Source organism: Hemicordylus capensis, chromosome 5, assembly GCF_027244095.1.
Source record: "Hemicordylus capensis ecotype Gifberg chromosome 5, rHemCap1.1.pri, whole genome shotgun sequence".
Taxonomy (NCBI): Eukaryota; Metazoa; Chordata; class Lepidosauria; order Squamata; family Cordylidae; genus Hemicordylus; species Hemicordylus capensis.
Genome location: NC_069661.1, coordinates 84,759,080 through 84,781,297, shown reverse-complemented (window position 1 = coordinate 84,781,297; position 22,218 = coordinate 84,759,080). Strand labels below are relative to the sequence as shown.

Genomic DNA, 22,218 nt, shown 5'->3' with positions numbered 1-22,218 from the left:
AAGAAGTTTCTGAAGCTGCACAAAGTTGTGCTCTGTGATGTCGCACAACTGTTGGTGGAAGACCTTCTCTGGGACACATACAAGGGTTCACAATGTGCGATGCAATGCATTGTGCATCCTGTTGTGCAACATGTCAACATCTGCTGCTATTGCAAGAACTAGTCTGGAACAGAAGTTCCTTTCTTTGCGCATCCTTAGGTTGTATAACAGCATTTTGCTAATGAAACACTAGTCTGGTTGTAGGCCAGTGTAATTAATCAACTTTCAGAATTCACTATTTAGGCATGTGCACAGACTGATTTCTGCAGTTATGTCTGAATTCAGACAAAATTAAGACCAACCCATGAACTGGTTCAGTCAAATTGACCAGCACAGCTCAAAATGCAGCATGCATGGAGGCCAAGTGAGTGAGTGACGGGAGCCTCACTGCCAGACGGGCTGCTGGGGGAAGCGCCACTGCTGGGGGAAGCGCCACTGCAATTTCCAGGAGTGATACTGTGCCGGTAAGCAGCACCTTCTCGTTTACTTTTAAAGGTGCCTCTTGCCGCTCCCTGCACCACCTGCCCTCACTGGCCACCCTAAGCTTTATCCCCTTTACAAGCAACTTTATAGCCACTCAAACCAGCAAACCAGTTTGAGTTGAACCAGGGCGAATTCAGTTTGATCTTGAAAACCAGTCTGGTTTGCAAATGAACCGTCAAACTGGCCTGGTATGCAGCAGACAGGTTTGTTATTGAATCATTCATCCACACTCCTATTCACTACCACAAGATGTGGTGATGGTCACTAGCTCAGATAGTTTTAACAAAGGATTAAGACACATTTGTGGAGCACACTATCAGTGGCTGAGCTGTGTGAGAGAAATAGCAGTTCCATGTTCAGAGGAAGTATGCTTTTGATTACAAGATACTAAGCAAAAACAACAAGGGGTGTCCATTACTATCATGCTCTGTTTGTGAGCACACAGATTCGACTGGTCATTGCTGGAAACAGAGGCTGACACACTGTTTAGAGCAATGAGATACGTTGCATGCTCTTAAGAAGTTTTTGGAACTGTGCATAGTTGTGGTGCTTCAATATGCTGTGCAACCACTAAAAATTTCTGCAGGACACAAAATATTACACATCATGTTGTACAACCGGTTGTGCAGCACATTGTTCAACATATCAGCATCTTCTGCTAGTGTAAGAACTAGTCTGGATTACTAGTCTAGGTCTCCTTTCTTTGTGCAATGTCTTTGCACTACATCTGTGTACCAGAGCAAATCTAGTCTGGTTATAGGCAGGGGTGTAACTAGCATTAGACAAGGGGAGACAGTTGTCTCAGGGCCCCACTGCTTCAAGGGCCACCCAGAGGCACATCACATGACTCCCCACCTGCCCGTTTTGCACCCCCTATTAATTTTGAGTCCCTTGGAGATCGGCAGTAGCAGAGAGTAAAGAAAGGGATAACTTTTCTCCAAGCCCTATTGGTTTTCCTGGCGTCTTGTGCTCCTCCCCCGCTTGGAATTTGTATGGAACTGCAGAGCCCAGGAAGCTGGCTGTTGGTTTGTTGTTCTCCCTCCAAGAACAAAAGTAAGAAGAAATTTTGTAAAAATCACCCCTTTGTTGTTTGTTTGGTTTGTGTGTGATTTGTTTGCCTTGGACAAGCTACCATGTTGCTTGCTCTCTCTCTCCACCCCGATGAACCATGTGTGTGTTGTACATGTGAGAGAAGTCCCATTGTGTGTGTGTGTGTGTGTGTGTGTGTGTGTGTGTGTGTGTGTGTGTGAGAGAGAGAGAGAGAGAGAGAGAGAGAGAGAATTCTTAAGCTTAAATTTTTTTTTCAAAGTATGCCAAAACTGTTCTAGTGTGAACTTGTAAGAAAAACCCTCCCCATCCCAACAGTATGCCTTGTTGTGAGGAAATTAGTGCAAAAGTATTAAAAGCTTTGAAAAGAATGGGGGTGGGGTGCTCTGACAAAATGGATAAGTTTTTTGTCTTTGTTCCTTTTTATTCCTGAAGTTCCACTGCTTATAGCTCTACTCTGGTCTCTTTGTGTGTTGCTTTCCCTCCCCCCACCCTTATTAAAAATATTTATATACTGCTTTTTTAGTAACAGAGTTCTCAAAATGGCTTAAATAGCAACCCTCAAGTATTGTGAGCCATTCTGGGAGCCATTCAGTTCAATAGATCACATTTTTTGAGAACTTGTTTGGTTAAAAAACAATTGAATATATATATTTTAAACCACCACCATCAAAGAATCAAGCAATAAACCTGCTGCCACCACCCCGTCTTTCCTTTCCACAGAGAGGAAAGCAACTAATTGTAAGTTCCAAAAGGAAAATCACAAAGGTCAGGACTTAGAGGGAAGAACCCAATAATTTAATCATATTTTAAAAGTTTAAAATAGCTTTGGCACAAACAAGAGCTGGCAGTGGGGACACAGACACATAAAGGAAGGCTTTCTATTGGGAATAGAAAATCTCTCTCTCTCTCTCTCTTACACACACACACACAAACACACACACCATAAATGTGGGAAGCAGGAAAGCCACATCAAAAAGAAAGAAACCACACAGATAAGAGTTGTTGGTTTAACTTTCCTTTCTACTTGAACACTTAGTTTCCAACTCCATCCTTAGTTCAGCAACTGCACTCAGTTGCCAAGCGGGGGAGGAGCTCAAGATGAGGAAGACCAATCAGAGACGGCTGCTGTTGCTGCTGGGGAAAGACAAGGCTGCTTAAGCCTTTCCTTTCTCTGCTGCTACAGCTGCTCTTCTCCCGACTGACAAAAGAGAAATTGGGAGTCACAGAGAACCTGCTTGTGGGGACTGCAGCTCAGCTGGTGTGGGGAAAGAAACCTCTGAGGAGGCAAAGCCCGCTATGAGTACCCAGAATGTTGGGGGCAATATGCTAAATCATTGTAAACTGCTTAGAGAGCTCCGGCTATAGAGCGGTATATAAATGTAAGTGCTATTGCTATTGCTATTGCTATATATCCCACACGCCTGGCTACGGAACTGCAGACAGGGTAAGGACTGGCACTGGGGGCCCCTTCAGAGTCTGTGGGACAGGAGACATTTGTCTTATTGATGGTATGCCCCTGCCACCCAGAGACATGAGTTTTAGGTAATATATAAATATGCTAAATAAATAAATACATTATAAAGATAAACTGTTGGGATATGTCCTGGGGTTGGTTCATGTGCCTGGGCCAAGCCTAAGAGAAAGGGGCAGTACCCGTATCCTCCTCACAGGCAGTTTCTAGTCTTGAGGGTGGCTTCTCACCAGGAGGCCATAGCCTGCTCTCTGCTCTCTACCCCTCATCACAGGCTAGGCCAATTTAAGGCAGTCTCACAGGCCAAGTCTCACCCTTCCTGCTTCCTTCTCCATATACTTTATTAGTCCCTCTAGTTCGGCCCTCTCCCCTTCATCCCCTTCTCCTCCTCACCTCACCCCTGCCTCTCAGGTGGCCACAGCCTCCGTCCGCTGCATTGCCCCACTGACATCATCAGCAGGTGCCATTCAGCTAATCGGGTCACTCTCCTGAGTCCGTGCTGCTCCCACCCGGCCAAGGGCCAATGTTGGATCCCACTCAGCCTCCCTGCACTTGCCCCGTCCTCTCCCCAATCATGGTAAGCTGGAGTAGCGGGCTGGTCAGCTGGACACAAACATTTGCATTACAAATAAGAATCGGAAATAAGCAATAGCCTCTTATGTCATCCCAATCAGGTCTCACTAAATATGTTATCCTGATCAGGCCTCACATGCACTGTGATAACGAAACAAAAAAAGACAAAACAAAAACAAGAGACCTCTGGCACCTTAAAGGTAAACTTTCATGGACTACAGTATACTTACTCAAATGCATGAAGCACAATCTTCAGTAGGCATATATTATTATGCTTGGTGGTCCACATGTTGCTCAGGTTTACACCAGTTTGTTTAACCTGTGCTGCTACAGTGGGTATTGAAGGCAGTCTTGTGCAGGAGTCTAAGTGTGCAAATACTTAACACTGTGCACTGGCAATTTGGTAGCACAACTTACATTGTTTCCAATATAAATTGTCTTCCTGACATGCAAGCAGGCGTGGCTGGTGAACTCTTCTCCGGGGGGGGGGGGCTTCTTTAAGGTAAACTGAGCCGGTGCTCCGTGCTGCCCAGCAGCTTCCGCGGCAAGGAATCGCCTCCACCACTCACCCGGCCGCTGGCGGGGGCTCGCCTCCGCGGGAGCGAGGTGAGTGGCAGAGGCAATTCCCCACCGCAGGGGCTGCCGGGCGGCACGGAGCACGGGCTCCATTTACCTTAAAGAAGCTGCCCGCCACCCACCCCCGGAGGAGAGTTCACCAGCCGCGCCTGCATGCAAGTATGAAATTTTAAGTATCTGCACACTTGCACAAGACTGCCAGTGCTTCCTTAGATGCTTGCAACAGTGTGTGCCGATCAGAAACACAGTGTACGCCTGTGCAATGTGCGCCATTATAATTATCTGTATACTGTTTCAACAAAATACACACACACAACCCCTGACTACTGAAGAATATACTTCATCATCTAATGAAGTGAATTGTAGATCATGAAACTTTATGCTACAAGATATGTATTGGTCTCTGAGGTGCCATGGGACTTTGTGTTGTGTTTGCACAAAAAATGGAGCACTCTGAGGATCAAGATGTTTAAGATATAACTAAATGTCCAATAAACAATATTGAGAAAGCCACATTACCAGCTTTTGTAAGTGCAGTTTTGTGATTCGTTAAACATTTCACTTAAAATAAAATAAAATAAAAACACACCTCTCCAGATTGTGAAACCAGTCAACTGTCATGGAAAAATCTATATGCATCCATTTAATAGACAAAACAATTACAATTTCAATGGTTCTTAATGGTTAGAAAGAAAAGCAAATTTGTGTTACACATGCACACCTGTTCTACATAAGAGGCTCTGCAACTCTTTCACGCATAAAGGACCTCCAAGATCTGAGGACTTAAATGCTTGATAGCGGCTCATTAACAGAAATGCTGCTATTTCTTGTATAACATGTCTTCGATTTTTCTTTTGTCTTCAGGAGGCAGAACATAATGAGACCTTTCTCTTTGGTTCTCCTTTCAGTTTAAGGTATTTGAAATATGTCACTTAATTATCATACAAAGCTGAGCAATGGAAACTGCCAGTTTCTTTGCAAAAGAATAGTACAATGAAGTACAGAATACATCACTAAGCAATATCAAGCTGTACTTCTTTCTTGTCCAACAAAAGAAAACCAAGATTCTTTTAGATTTGTTCACCTATTGACTTTTAAAAAATATATATTTTTAAAAAATAATTAAAATGATTCACAGCATGTATTTAATTTCCAATAATATTTATAATTCTAAAAGGGACAGGCTTTATCTGAAATATTACAAAGGGCTAACATGCTTCTTTTTCTGTGGAATTCTCTGCTTTATATACATTTATGGAATACATATACTGACTATAGAAATCATCCTTTTAAAGAAAACTTCATTTACACAAAATGCCAATTCAAATCTAACAGGGATAAATACTTTTAATGTCATAAAGTGGAACTCTCTTGCTCAAATATTGGTTCAGAAGTATTGATACAAAACATTTTTTAATACCAGAACAGCATGTCTTTCTCTAGTACTATTGGTCATATTCATATCTAACTATTATTTGACTATGCTTTTTATTACCACTACAGCCTCATTAAAGATTTCTTTACCTCATGAGCTGAGCTTCAGATTATACTTTTACTCAAGAGTCAATTGATTGAAAAATGTAGCTAATAACTTTATTTGTAAACATGATAATATTCTTTAAATAATGTATATAAAATTATCATCAACTATACCAAAATACAGTATTAATCACCAAAGATGTGAACAGATCAATTTTGTTTTTATCTTCAAGGTTCTGAAGCCTTCTTCTTCTTTTTTTTTTTGCAAACAGTCCTTTTTATAATTCTCTACATCTTTCTAAAAGAATTACTATACACAGCTGAAAATCCTCAATGATTTAATCTATGCTGTAGTGTTAGCAACTGATCTCCTCACAGAAGTCATTGAATTCAATACACTTCAAAAGGCAGTTTTCTGGGTTATCTATTGCCACTCCAGGCTAAGAACAAGAAGGTTAGAAATTACAAGCTGTTTAATAGGACAGTGCTATTGGAATACTTTGAAGGTAATTATACAGTTATCATAACCAATGAAGATGCAGTAGATGCTATTATCACTTTTTCCATAACACGTGGATTTTCATGCAGTGGAATGCTAATTGTTTGAAAAGCTTGATTATGCATCTTTGGTAATGTTTTTCAGAAACACTGAATTCCTTAGACTAAGCACTTTGCAGAAGGTGATACTGTATGATACCTTTAGAAATTTTGTCTGTAATTTATGCCGCACTCTGCATATACAGAACCAGCATGGTGTAGTGGTTAGAGTGCTGGACTATGACCGGGGAAACCAGAGTTCAAATCCCCATTCAGCCATGATACTTGATGGGTGACTCTGGGCCCGTCACTTCTCTCTCAGCCTAACCTACTTCACAGGGTTGTTGTGAGGAGAAACTTAAGTATGTAGTACACCGCTCTGGGCTCCTTAGAGGAAGAGCGGGATATAAAATGTTAAACAAACAAACAAACTGTGGATCAACACTAGAAAACTTCAAGCTCAATTAAACCTTGTAGCCATTTTCATCTCTCCTGTCAACCAAGAGAAAATGAGGCTGTTCTCACGAGCAGCGTAGTCCAAGCTATGGCACTTTAACCCCCCAACCTTGGGGCCCCAGTCCGTGGTCTCCAAGGTCCAGGGTGTGCGTGCTTGTGAAGTTGGTATTTGTATAAAACAAACTTTGTGACCAATATGCCTGACATTAAGGCTATTCACATGAGTGAAAAGGTGGGCACAGGTGGGTTGGGGGAATGGTGGATATGGACCTACCTTCACCCCAGATGGTTGATTCTCCTTTGGGCATGCCACCACGCACCCACAAGTTCTGCACTGCTCCCGTCAGCACAGATCGCTGGAGGCCAAGAGTTGTTGTCCAGCCTCCAGGAATCTCACAACGCACTGCGCAATGAGTGCAGTGCACTGGCTGATTCCCCTGGGAGCCAGGCACTCTGAGTGCCCAACCTTGTGTATGCTTGAGCTGCATGCAGCCTGAGCATACACATACCTGAGATAAAGGGCCCACTCGCACCCTTTAATCAAGGTAAAAACCTATGTACAAAATCTGGGCTTGTGGGAGGGGCAGTGCTTGGATTGGCCTCGATCCCGGTGCTGGACACAAGCAGCCCCTACGCAGGTAGGACTTCTCTAACCTGGGTAGGGCTGCTTGTGTACACAGCTTTATTGTCCTGCAAAACTTTAAAAGAACTTCAAATACTCCAATAAATGAGCACATTTAATCTTCTTTGAATAATTCGCTTGCATAAATTAGTATTTGCGAGTGCAAGGTAAAAAAAATATGGAACTAGCAGACCCCGCACAGAGAATCTGTGCATTCTTCATGGCCGGCGGTTCCCCCTTCCCTCGCACTTTCTGTCCCAGTCTCCCAGCGTGGCTCTGCTGCCCGCCCAGCTGGGCTCCTCTCAACTGCCCTGTTCCTCTTCCTGGTGGCTGTTCCTGGCAATGGGGCCACTGCCGCCTACTCCTCACCGCAGTGGGGCCCACCACCGCTGCCTCCTCACTATGGCCAAGCCGGCTCCATGCTGCTGCCACCGCCTCCATTACCATGGCCAGCCCCGGCACTGCCGCCTCCCCACCGTAGCCGGGCCTGGCCGCCGCTGCCAGCTCCATTACCGTGGCTGGGCCACGACGACACCTCCCCACTGCAGCTGGGCCTGGTCGTCATCTTCCAATATTCTCCCGCCCAATGCCGGGAACTCTCGCAGCATGTCGCAAGAGTTCCACCGCAAAAGCCAGCCACACATCTCCATGCATGGCTGGCCAAGAGAATTAATTATATAGAAGATGGTGTATAAACTGTGTTCAGACTTTTTATTTATTTATTTATTTATTTATTTATTTATTTATTTATTTATTAATTATTCGATTTCTATACCGCCCTTCCAAAAATGGCTCAGGGCAGTTTATAGAGAAAATAAATAAATAAGAGGGATCTCTGTCCCCAAAGGGCTCACAATCGAAAAAGAAACAAGATAAACACCAGCAACAGTCACTGGAAGTACTGTGCTGGGGGTGGATAGGGCCAGTTACTCTCCCCCTGCTAAATAAGGAGAAACACCATGTTAAAAGGTGCCTCTTTAAGAGGAGCCTTTTAAAACTAAAAGTAAATAAAATTATTAAACAAATGTACTGATTTAAAAAAACAAATCCCTTACATGTTAGAAATATCATCATGTGTAAACCAACACAAAGAAAAGGGCTGTGCAATGGGAGAAGCGAACTCTCTGATACCAAGGTTTTCCAATGAGGGTAATATATTCATGCTGCTATCACACACACTTATCTAGGAATGTGCCCACTGAAGCAGTAAGACCTATTTCTGAGTAAATATGAACAGTTTTAGCTTGCTAATCAGGGCCTCCCAGGTTATGGAAACAAATATTGCATCATAGAATAGAGTTGCCATTCCTCCAGAATTATTAAAACTATCTATCTATATCTATATCTATATGGGGAAAATCTCCAGGAATAGCATCCTTTCATAGACCCAGCTGGCATGTGGCAATCCTACCCTGCTTCTCTGTCTAAATCAGTGCTTGACAGGCACTGTTTCCCTCTTACTAGAGCCTAATTCAGCTTCCCTCTTGCCACTCCTATTGAAGCTCCCTTATTGAAACTAGAAAATGAAAACCCTGCCAATACACCATCTTCTAAATTTTGTTTCACTATTATGTCCATCACTTATTCTAAATTTTAGTGGCTGCAAGTTGTGACCCTTTACATTAAAAACATTCACAGGTTACTCAGGAGAGCTGGTCTTGTGGTAGCAAGCATGACTTGTCCCATTAGCTAAACAACGTCCACCCTAGCTGCATATCAATGGGAGACAGAGGTGTAGTGAAACCCCTGGGGGCCAGGGAACAAAATCTGCTATGGGGGCCTCCCCATTGTGCGCACACCCTAAGCCATGCCCCCTGCATGTGACATCAGATGCAAGGGGCGAGGCAACGAACATCTCCCCACCGCCCCTGCCTAACCACTGCTATTGATTAACTGTGGCCTCCAGGGGTGGTAGGTGTGCTGAGAGGCAGTGGTGGGTGCTGTGGCTGGCTGCACAGCCTCTCTGGCCTAACTGCACACCTGCACAATTCAAATATGGACATTGCATCAGGGTGGATTTGATTTAAATCAAACTGATTTAAATCACGATTTAAATCACTAGCAGGGTGGATAAAAATAAAAAAAATCCGATTTAAATTAAAAAAAATCCGATTTTTTTGATTTAAATCAGATTATTTTATTTTTATCCACCCTGCTAGTGATTTAAATCGTGATTTAAATCAGTTTGATTTAAATCAAATCCACCCTGCATTGCATGCCCGTGACATCACAAGCATGTGACTCCTTATTCGAACTGCACAGGCACGTTTCCCCCCTTTTCATTTCCCAAACTGGGAGGAAGATGCCTTGAACACCGTGGGCACAGCAAACCATTGCTCCTGGGATTGTTTAGTAGGCCATACAAAAGCCTAGATGGAAGGAGTTTACAGTGGCCTGGTTCAGATATCACATGGTTCAGATATTCCCCTTTGCATGTGAGGTAAGGATGGTTTCTCCTTTCAGTCATGGGATTTGCTATGTTGTCTGAATGTTAACAGATAAACCAGGATATAAGAGAGAAGAAAAAGTAAAGCCATGTCATATAAATGAGGCCTGCATCACAGAGAACACCTAGTAGTGTTGTCATTTACGAAAAAAAAGAAGCAGCAGCAAATGAGTGCTTCTTCATGTCAAATGACACACATCCAATATTTGTATTGATCTCTATCTAATCTAGCAAAATTCACTTTACAGTATTCTCACTGTGCAATCCTATGCATGTTTACTCAGAAGTGTGCCCCATTGAGTTTAATAGAGCCTATTACACAGTAAGAGTGTATAGGATTGCTGTCTATGTTTGCCATAAACATTCTTCTAGAAAACTGCAAAGAAGGACTTGAACTACAGAGCAAATATTTCTGTTAAATTTAGAAGGATATTTAATGTTGAAACTTAAAGTCTGTCAGTCAGCAAAGCAGGTCAGGGAAAATAAGATATGCTTCTGGCTTTTTAGTTTTGAGTATCTTGGAACAGTTGGCTTTTAAAAATATACTTTCTCAACCACAATGCTACCTCATTATTGCATGACATTTTCACCTTGTCATACTATGAACTTCTTCAAAATGAAGGCCTTTTTTCTCCGATCAGGAAATCAAAGTACTTTCTCATCAGAGCAAACCAGTGACAAATAAAATGCAACTTTTAGGACAGAGAATAGTTTTCTAAATCTCTAATTATTTTTCAAAAACAAAAATTATCTGAAAGGTAATTTTAAGTGTCAACAAATTTTCTAACTTAAAGCTTAAATGAGCGCGTACACACACACACACACACACACACACACACACACACACACACACACAATATCTGTCATGAAAACTATATCCCAAAGGATGTGAATGTTATGATCATCTTTCTACTTATATGCTTTAAAGACACAGGTATGAAATAGGTGCGATATACAAACTCAAAGGAACAGAAAAACTGTAATGTGACAAATTAATAGTTTAATTTGACAAATCCGATTCACACTAAAGAACTACAGGTTCTACAGGTTGAACTAAGGAACTACAGGTTGAGTATCCCTAATCCGGACATCCGGAATGCTCCAAAATCTGGAAACCACATTTACAGCTACCAGTAGTTATCATAAATTCAATGCTTATTCATTTTTATACTTTAAATTTTTTAAAAATACAGTGTACAGTAACCTTTTGTGTTTAAACTTGGATCCCATGCCCAAGATATCTCATTACAAATATGCAAATATTCAAAAATCCGGAAAAGTCCAAAATCTGGAACACTTCTGGTCCCAAGCAGTTCGGTTCTGGTCCCAAGGGAAACACAACCTGTAATATTAATTTGAATTTTTAAAGTATGTAGCAAATAATATTATATGTAGCAAATCATATTACTCTTCCATTCAGAAGTGTATAGGTTATTAAAAAGATTTTCCCCAGTTAATGAAATTATAGTGCAACATGTATTTGTCTAAAATGACCAAGTCCCTAAGATTACATTACAACGGGTAAAACAGAAAATCAGTCTCTTGTAAGTTCTTTCCCAAAAAGATTATTTCTATTTCAGATGTCTCACATATGGACCAAACACTTTTAATACATGGTGACTGCAAAGCAAGCACATACCATCACCATATACAAGTTGTCATATACGGAGGGAACATATATTTCATAGGCACAAAAACCTGTATGAAGTAAGATCTTTTAAGTTTTAATGAGATGGATTTAAAATAATTATAATAATCATAACAATCTGTTTATATATGCTGAGTTACTACATTTAGTAGTACATCTTGTAGGGCTCTTGCCCCAATCCAGCTAAGAAATCATAAAAAAGGAGCATGGGATGACCCTATGAATTACAGACCGATAAGTGTGCTTAGTGTAATTAGTAAACTGTATGCAAAACATCTGTGTCTTAAACTTTGTGAATGGATGGACCAGGAGGGTATTCTAGAACAGGAACAAGCAGTGTTCAGACCAGGCAGGTCTGTGACGGACCATTGTATTTTTCAGTATTTAACTGAAAAATATGTGCATATAAGAAAAACACTGCCTTATGTTGCCTTTATTGATTTTCAGATGGCGTTTGACTCTATTTCAAGAGGCATTCTTTGGGCAAAATTACTCCAAACATCAATTGATAGGAGGTTATTATTGTTAATCTATAGGCTACATGAAAATTCAACTCTCTGTGTACGTCTTAACCATGTGGGTCATCTCTCAAAGAAGATATTCACAAAAAAGGGAGTCAGACAGGCTTGTATTCTAGCCCCTTTTTAATTTTTATGTTAACGGTTTAATTCAACGGCTCTAAGGTACAGACATATATGTTCCTAAATTGGCTGATAAACATCTACTGATCCTTATGTATGCCGATGATGCAGTGATTCTGTCTCAAACCAGAATAGGTCTTAAGAAAGCTTTGGGCATGCTGGCTGATCACTGTAAAGAAATGCTGTTAGCAATAAATTAAACCAAAACGAAGATCTTCCATTTTAGCATTTACAACCGATGCTTTAACTGGTCGATTGATGGACATAGAATAGACCAGGTAAAGCAATTTAAATATCTAGGGGTAATTTTTCAGTTCAATAGCCACAAAACTGCTCATATAAGATTAGTAATAGACAAGACAGCTATTAAACTTTACATGGCCAAAGTAGTTCCTCAACTTCTTTATGGGGCACAATTGGGGTCATATACTAACTTTAACAAACCCGAAAAAGCCCAGTGGGCTTTTTGAGACCGTTATTTGGCATACCCAACTGTGTGCCCAATGCAGTGATCCGTTTGGAGGCAGGGTTACTTAAATTGGAATCCAGGGCATGGCTAATAAAAATATCTTATTGGATTAAACTCCATCTTCACCCGACGGGACTAATCCCTAGGTTTCTGTCTGTAGAGCCGCAAGCATCCTGGTGTAGAAAAATAACAGATAAACTTTGCCAAAGTGGATTATCACCTGCCCTACTGTTGGAGACCGGTGAAAGTGCAGCCCACAGAATGGTGAGACAGATTGGTCAATATCGATTTACAAAATGAGAAGACCAGTGTACTGCTTTTCTACAATTCACTTTATACTAAGGTGGATCTTGCTCCAGAATCATATTTATTTACGATCACCTTTAGTAAATTTTGATGGGCCTTTTCTAGGGCCATGTTCAACATCTTTCCATTGGTTTTACTTTATGGGAAATACGTAAAGTTATCTTATGAAGAATGGAAATGCCCTTGTGGTCAGGCGGTCGAAATTATGGCCCATATCTTATTGAAGTGCCCAATTTATCAGGATATAAGGCATTGATTAATTGGTCCATTATTAAAAGACCTGATGGAAAAAGCTGATGTTCTTGTGGTAATGCACTTATTAGATGACAAGGATACATCAACTTCTGTTGTAGTAGCCAAGTTCTGTTATGTGGCTTCTAGATTATGGACCTCAAAGGAATAGAGTTCCTTTGCACATCAAGGGAGTGCATGCCATGTTCGAGCTTGGTTGAAGGTCCTCTAAAAAAGGTTGGGAGGATAATGTCTTGGTTCAGGTGGAATCCCAAGACAATCTTTGGTTTAAAAAAAAAAAAAAAAAGACGGGTCTAAACACATGAGGGCCTTATCCGTATAAAATATTGTGTATGGTGAGTCTATTCTTAGGGCTGTCAGCTCACTCACCCGTCATGTTGTGGTAATTGCCACCAGGAAGGCTGCCTTAAGGGAGACTAGCCTTAAGGATGATGTAGCCATAGGTTTGAAAGGAAACTGCGTTAATGATAAAAGTACTAGAGACAGGCTTCAGGGCTCCACAGGTGCCTTGATTGGTGGAAAGACCTTAGAGAGCCCCTTCAAAAAAAGCCTTGCACTGTGGGTGTGAGAACAAGGTCCCGCCCTCGTATCCTCGGTGTTTCGAGGAGAAGGTGGCCAAATGGACCATCAGTGAAACGTTAGCTAAGCCCTGTGACGTCACCTTGGACAGATACAGGAGCATATCTCAGATAAAAGCACATCTTGGTAGAAAACCTTGCGTCTTGGTATATGCCTTAAACCTGAGCCACTTTCCTAGGTAATTCCGTCTAGTAGAAGACTTCCATTGATTTAGCAGAATCTTATCTAGAAACCTATTCACCAGGCGGTCAGACGAAGGGTGTTGACATCTGGGTGTAAGACAAGCCTGTTGTCCTGAGAGAGGAGATACTTCTCGGTACCTGTGGTAGATGGTGGTACTGATTCTTCGACAGTTTGCGTACTTGAGGAAACCAAGGTTGCCTTGGCCACCACGGTGTCACAAGGATACAGGTAGTTGGTTTGGACAGGAGATGAGCCACCACCCTGGCAATAAGTAGTCGCAGTGGGAACCTGTAAGGAGTTTCCTCCGACCAGTCCAGTTGAAAAGCATCTCCCGAGGACAGGCGATCATGTCCCACTCTGGAGCAGAAGTCGTCGCATTTTGTGTTTTTGGAGGTTGCAAACAGGTCTATCATAGGCTGCATCCAGTGATGGAAAAGGGGAACTATGTACTCAGAGTTGAGTTCCCACTCGTGTTGTCGCTCTTGGAGCAATACATGACTCAGATCATCCGCCAAGATATTCTCCAGGCTCTTGATGTGAACTGCCACTGGTGAAACATGTTGTCGGATGCACCAGTGCCACAGCTGAACACTGAGAGCGCATAACATGTAAGACACAATTCCGCCCTGGTGGTTGATGTAGGCCTGAGCTGTCGTATTGTCCAGGTGTATCTGGACAGTTCTGCCCTGTATGAGAGGCAGAAATGCATAAAGTGCCTGAAATACAGCAAGGAGCTCCAGGAAACTGATGTGTAAGCAACTCTTCTGTGCTGTCCACTTTCTCTGAATTTGACGACCCTCACAGTGTGCCTCCCAGCCCAGAAGGGAGGCATCTATTGTGATCCAGGCAGATGGTAATGGAGTTTGGAAATGAACTCCTTCCAGACAGTTCCTGCGGTCTGACCACCACGACAGGGATTTCAGAATCTGTGGTGGAAGAAGCAGGTGTTTCTGCTGGCTTCCACAACTAGGTGGAATAGTGACAGAAACCACAACTGGAGTTTCCGCATTTTCAGCCATGCATATTGGATCACAGCATTGCAAGAAGCCATCAGGCTAGAAGTCTTTGGATGGACTGTACTGGTTGCAATGGTTGTTCTCGAAAGTGATTCACTAGGCTTCAAGTACAGAGGTATCAGTCCTCTGGCAAGAATGCCCTTTGGTTTGTCGTGTCCAACACGGCTCCTATATAGGTGGTGACTGGAACTGGTTCCAAATGCAATTTTTTCCAGTTGACCTGGATGCCTAGGTCCTGGAGAAGGATCAGTACATATTGGATCTGCAAAAGTAACTTGCTTTTGTGCTTGGATGTCAGGAGCCAGTCATCTAGGTAGGGATATATGGAGACGCCGTGTGTCCGCAAATGGGCGATCACCACTGCCATATACTTTGTGAAAACCCTTGGGGCAGTAATAATAATAATAATAATAATAATAATAATAATAATAATAATAATAATTCAATTTCTATACCGCCCTTCCAAAAATGGCTCAGGGCGGGTTACAAAGAGAAATAACAAATAAGATGGCTCCCTGTCCCCAAAGGGCTCACATTCTAAAAATAAACATAAGACACACACCGGCAACAGTCACTGGGAGTACTGTGCTGGGGGTGGATAAGGCCAGTTACTCTCCCCCTGCTAAATAAAGAGAATCACCATGGTAAAAGGTGCCTCTTTGCCCAGTTAGCAGGGCAAAGTAGACAGTCCGAAGGGCAATACATTGTAGTGGTATACTTGGCGGCCTACAGTGAATCTTAGGTACTTCCTGTGGCTCGGTCTGATTCTGATTTGGAAATAGGCATCTTAGAGGTCCAGCACTGCAAGCCACTTCTCCTTCACAAGGAGAAGTGTAGTATTTGTTGCAACACCATCATTCAAAATTTCTGGACACAAATGAACTTGTTCAGGTAGCGCAGGTCCATAATGGGGTGCAAGCCCCCGTCCCGCATCTGAATCTGAAAGTAGCAGGAGTAGAACCCGTCCTGCCTGGCCGTCCATGGCACCGGAGTGATTGCCTCCTACTCCAACAGTTCCTTTACCTCTTCCTGCAGTGTGGAAGGAGAAGAGGTGAATCTCATCCCCATGAACCGCGGTGTCTCCCTGAATTCTGTGGCATATCCATAGGATATGATCTTCAGGACCCAGCAGTCCAATGTTATATGGTACCATGCAGGGGCATGGCTTGACAATCTGATGGAAGGAGATGGCAGATATGGAGCGATGGTGTGTTCCGTTTTTGGAGATGTTGGATCCCCCGCAGGTGGGAATGGGGAGAAGGGTGATGCCGACGGACAGGCTTGAATCTCAAAGACGCTACTGGACATCTTATATCTTAGTCGCACGGGACTGTGTTGGTTTTGCCTTGCCGGAGTAACTCCGCTTTTGGTATGGGACGTATTGCCGTCTAAAGTCCTGATGTTCTTGCTGGTGGTACGAAGGTCGCTGTTTTGGATATGAAGAGCAGAACCTTGATGTGTATGATGAAGTTGATGGTTGAGCAGTGAAAGTGTATGCTGTAAACTTTGATTTCTTCATCGGCTCCATTATGCTGTCTGTTGAATCGCTGAAAAGTCCAGAGCCATCAAAGTGGAGCCCTTCAATCTTGTCTTTCATGCCTATCTGAAGGTTGGTTGAACATAACCAGGCATGCCTGTGCAAAGTCACTGCTGCAGTCAGAGACCTGGACTCTGACTCTGCCAGATGTTTCGCTATGCTCAGCTGCTGCCGAGTCAGTTCCGCCAATCGTTCAAGGGTCTGATGGAACTTTTGTTTGAATTCTTCTGGAGTCATGGAGTCCAAATCAGCCTGTAAGTTTTCCCAGACGCTATGGGTGTATTTGGCTGTACACGTAGCATAGTTTGTCACCTTGATTGACAGACAAGATGTTGAGTAGAACTTTCACCTCAGCAAGTCCAACTTTCTTCCCTCCTTTTCAGTTGGTACAACGTACTGTCTCGTTGATTAGGAGGAAGTTGCACAATCAATCACTAAGGAATTGGGTGCTTTAATAGATACGCACTGTCCTTTTCCTGTATTCAGTACAAGCTTACAAGGCACTTAGACATGGGGGTTGAAGTGTGGAGAACCTCCCAAGTGCACTTTGAAATCCTAGTAATGACCTGGAGCATGGGTAATGCCACTGGAGCAGTGCTTTGAGTTTTGATCATGAAATTGTAAAGCGAGTCATCAACAGTTTGCAATTCAGAGAGCAAGTCTAGGCCTAACGCCTCTGCCATAGTGTGGGCATGTTTATGGTAGGATGTTAACTCCTCATTCGGCAAAACATAGGTTGTGGGAGCCACATCTGTAGGGGGCTCTACCACCGAGTCATCCCCTTCAGGTCTGACTCGAAGTTCAAGGAGCCATAACGTTCAGAAGCCAAACCACTGGGTGATGCTGGGACAGCTGTTTTGAGTTTGTGTGGAGGACAACTGAACTGTAGATATTGGGCCAGTCTGTGTGGCAATGGTGTGTGTAGATGGAGTCGTGGTCTGTACTGCCCTCTGTGTTGTAGGCAAGGGGTCCATCTGTGACGCTGTAGCAGCAGACGGCCATAAGGAAGGTGCTGTCAAAAATGAAGAAACAGGCAATTATGGTTTCCATGGCTGTTGGTAAGGTGCACCTGGGGAACTGGCCCCCAGTGGGAGCTGAGGCTTCAGCTGCCGATGAAGGGGCATGTGTGAAGCCGCAGGTGTGCCATGGGAGAGAGCTGCTTAGATGCTCTGCTGTAAGAGTGGCAAGTTGAGTATTCACAGTGAGAGGCACCTCAATATCTGAAGGTAAGAACCTCTTGAAGGTCAACGTCGAAGGGGTGCTTGCAGATGAGTCCAAAATAGACAGAACTGTGCGCGTTGTGGAAGGATCTAGTCCGGCATTGACAGCAGCAGCCGAGCAATCTTAGTCAGACTCAAAGACCGGCATAGGTGTTTGGTATGACCTATTTCAACATCGAGACCACCAGTGTGTGAAGTATCAAGGTCAGTGGTATTGGATGTCGTGTGGTCGGCGTCGAGGGTGCATATGAAGATATAGGAGCTGATGCCGGGGAGAGTGATCGAGCTCTCGATACCGGAAGCTCCAATGTTGAAGATGGACCAAGTTGACGTCATGGGGATGCCATCGATGTCGAACAGGCAATATTGAGAGACAACAGAGCATCCTGAAGACTAGTGGTAGGCGGCGTGTGGTCTCCCATCAGGTCAATGAGCCACTGGCGCTTCTCGGGTGGTGCCGTAGGCTCCTCAGAACTGTGTTGTTTAACCAGCCCAAACGTGATTGATACCAAGCCAGAGTCGTGATCACGGTGACCATTTCCAGAACAGGAGCATTGTCTTTGTTGATCCACAGTTGAGGTCGACATCGAGGACTTGTGGTGACCTGATGTCAAGATCGTTGATGACCTGATGTCAAGGTCTCTGGTGACCTGATGTCAAGATCGACATCGAAGGTCTCTGGTGTTCCAGGGTCGAGTTCAAAGTCGACATCGACGTCAAAGACCTCTGGTGACCTGATGTCGAGGATGACAGCGATGCCTTTTTCTGGGCCGTTGATGTTGAAGCAGGCCCTTTCGATGCCAATTTCATCAAAGTCAACGTAGGCGTTGAAACAGGAGGCTTTGAAGGAGAGGTTGAGGAGGATTTCGGAGGTATTTTTCGTGGTGTCCCTGGCATCAAGGGACTCAATAGGTCATTGTAAATTGCAGCTCGCAAACGCAGGGCCCTGTTTTTGCTAGTTTGCTTGGAGAAGGAGAGGCAAATCTTACACGCTGAAACATTATGTTCCTCTCTTAAGCATATCAAGCACAAGCCGTACAAATCCTTAGAGGGGAGTTTGGCCTTGCAGCCCTCACACTTCTTAAATGTTTTCCTTTCTTCAGCCATTTTATGATAGGGTTAGTCAAGTCCGTTCCAGGGTCAAAAATGCCAATTTTTCTCCTCAGCCAGTCCAAGTTCAAAACCAAACAAATTCCGTCAGCCAGTCCAGGTCATACACAAAGAAACCGAATCAAAAAATTTTGGGTTTTTTTTAGACTGAACTCATGAGGAACTTTCCAACAAAGGAGCGGCAGACCACGGCCCAAATGCTAAGGCGGTCAGAAAAGAACTGAGGAACGTGACATCCAACTGCCCTTAAATAGCATGCTGCATGCATGGGGATGGGGCCTGGAGGCCTCAACAAGCTACGGCATAGCTACCATGTGGTCTCTGAGCAGGTGCAGAGCCAATTCTTATGGATCGCGATCCAGATCTATCTCGATCCAGATCTATCAGTGATACCTTGTTTTGTTTAATATAAATGGCTTATAATGTGACAGTTTCCAAACATTCTTATGTGTTCTACTTTAAAGAATGAATTCTAGCCCTTGTCAAATGCTGCAAAGGCTCACTTCTGAAATTCAAATGGAACCTTTTCATTCAAAACGAAGACAAAAACTGTTCAATCAAAATGAAGACAAAAACTGACCTAAGACAGTAAAACAAAGTTTTAAAAAATCTGACTTGTTTCATATAAAGCTTTATTTCATAAGTATGTCATCTGACAGCTTGAAGGATACTTAGATTTTCTGTCATGTTCAGCTGATAATTAGTCTCAGAGTCTGTGCACACAAACAGCCCAACCCAGGCTAAGGCAGCCCAACCTTGGATCGAGGCCAATCCCAGCACTGCCTGTGCTGCTAGCCCAACTTTTTGATCTGACTCTTAATGGGGGCTAGAGGGCACAAGCACACCCTCAACCCCAGGTCCAGGGTCATATGTTCATGTAGTCCAAGCACACACAGAGTTGGGCACGTAGAGCGCCCAAGTCATGGGGAATCTCCTAATGCACCTTGCTGCTTGAAAAGGGCATGATGGGATTCCTGAAGGCCAGGCCATTTGCCTGGCCTGCAGTGATAAGCACTGCTCATAGAAGCATGGATTGAGTAGGCGTCTGCCAGTGCATTGAAGAGGAGATTGGTGATCATCTGCGGGGAAGGTAGGTTCGACTCTGCCTTACCCCCCGCCACCTGCCCTCTCTGCCCAACCAATGGTCGTGTGCACAACCTTTCAGTTGTGAATATTATCTGCCCCAAACTGGGCTCAAGGTTTAAAATGTGGGCTAACTCCAATGCCATTATGGGAACTAAATTGATGATGGAGTAAAGTATGTCATAAAATTGTATGTTATAAAAACATAAAAATATGTTTACAAATCATCCTGGTTTTTTTCTGAAGCTCTATTTACTGATCTATAATTAGTATTCATTAGAAAGACAGTAAGATTGAAAAAGCTTTAATTTGTTGTGTTTGAAAGGGTAAAATAACACATTGTACTGTATATTGGTACCATAGGCCTGTAAACCTATATCGTAGTATACACTTTAATTTTTGTTATGAAAATTAGGCTTTAGGGTCATGTTACAGAGTGTTAACTGAGATATCCAGCTAAGATTTTAGCATGCCTACAGGCCTTTTAAAAACTGCAGTTTAAAAATGCTCTTTGACTTCAGAACACTAGTTCCACCCCCACTCCACCAAATTAAAGATTATCAGAGTTTGACAACATGATACCAACTTTACCTAATGCATATAATGCCCTCTTCATGTCATGCTTTATATATTCTTCCAGGTTTGTGCAGTTTTAAGTAAGTAAAACTGCCTCACCTTGTGACCCAGAGTTTCTCCTACTGAGCCCCCAGTAACAAAAAGTCGCAACCCCAGGAATCCACATCCCTGGGCAGGGGATAAGTAACTATAGATCAGTGTCTCTTTCCGTCTCTCTCTATCCTCATTTCCTACCAACTCTATCCCCTATCCCTCAGAGCTAACCTGTGTGTACTGGAAGCCATTCAGTGACATTCTCTGCCACTAAACCCTTAAGGAAAGATCATTATCAGCAAACTTGCAGAAGCGCTAACCATTGCCTGTAAATCTTTGCTCTTTAATCAAACCTAGCCTTGCTTTCAAGAAACCTGTATGTACTTTATTATTATTTATTATTATTAATTCAATTTCTATACCACCCTTCCAAAAATGGCTGAGGGTGGTTTACACAGAGAAACAACAAATAAATAAGATGGAACCCTGTCCCCAAAGGGCTCACATTCTAAAAAGAAATATAAGATAAACACCAGCAACAGTCACTGGAAGTACTGTGCTGGGGGTGGACAGGGCCAGTTACTCTCCCCCTGCTAAATAAAGAGAATCACCACAGTAAAAGGTGCCTCTTTGCCCATTTAGCAGGGGTTGCCCTTTTGAGTGCTGTAATGTGGGTAAATCCTATGCAAAGTCCTTTTTCCCAGTATTGTATGTATAATTTGGCTGTAAGCAAATTTGCACTAAATTGAGTTAAATTGTACCCATTAAACCAAAGTATAGTCACGAAAGGAGGTAACTACCACACTTCAGAGCAAAACTAAAAACAGATTAATTGGTGCGTGCAGCCATAAAACTGGTAACAGTCACTGGCAACCAGTCCTAAATCTGTTAACAGTATGACATCTGAACCTGCCCAAGTCTGGTTCATGCATTCTCCACCTGACATTCTCACAACATTCCCCACGAACTTCAAATCTAAGTTACAGAAGCTGGGTGGAGGTTGGGAAAATATTGGGCAGAGATCTCAGGAAACAGGACTTGTGTGTGTTCAGACATCAAACTTGCTGGGAGTGTGCGCTCTCAGTTGCAAACAGTTTACCAACATGTCTCCTACTTACTAGTGTTTGTGTGAAGTTGGCCTTTCAATATTTAAAGATAAATTCAGATTTAGTTTGGCATCTAAAAGAAGATAACGAGATTAAAATAAAAACAACAGCAGAAACACTGGGATTTATGTTTGGATTTAGTAGTCGTTTAATCAAATAATAACTACAATGTAATAATTACATTAACTCATGTAATCCCAGAAACACTGGGATTTATGGTTGTAATAGTTTAAGCAAATAATAACTACAAGATAAAGATCACATTTCTTACACTTGATGTTCACACAAGATACATTCTTTATTCAAAATTCCTATTCAAAAATAAACAAATTTCACACAATGACACTTGTGGAGGTATGATTAAACTCATGTAATCTAAATTAAACAGTTCATTAAACTATGGAATACACTATGTGGCAAGTTGCTTACATAGATATTGTGAGGGACAGGAACCAGTTACTGATCTTGTTAATGTCATATCTTTGCCTCTGATCATTTGTATAATAATGCAACATGTCACCTATAAATTTAAACAATCATTTATAATTGTAAAAATGTTTCAAAATCAATTACAAAATAGGAGCATTTTAAGGTAACTGAATATTAACATTAAGAGCTTCAACATGGACATGATCAAAAAAGAAGCTGAATATTTTGCAAATTCCTATTAAAACAGATATAGATCTAAACTTTATACTGCTCTATAAACTTTAGTTTATACTAAAAG

At 42.6% G+C, this 22,218-nt stretch overlaps 1 protein-coding gene across 28 annotated transcripts in view; it reads right to left on the bottom strand.

The window, feature by feature from the left end:
* Positions 1 to 22,218, bottom strand: part of TENM3 (teneurin transmembrane protein 3) — a 2,371,016-nt gene that overhangs the window by 545,694 nt on the left and 1,803,104 nt on the right. The gene's annotated exons all lie outside the window — the stretch shown is intronic.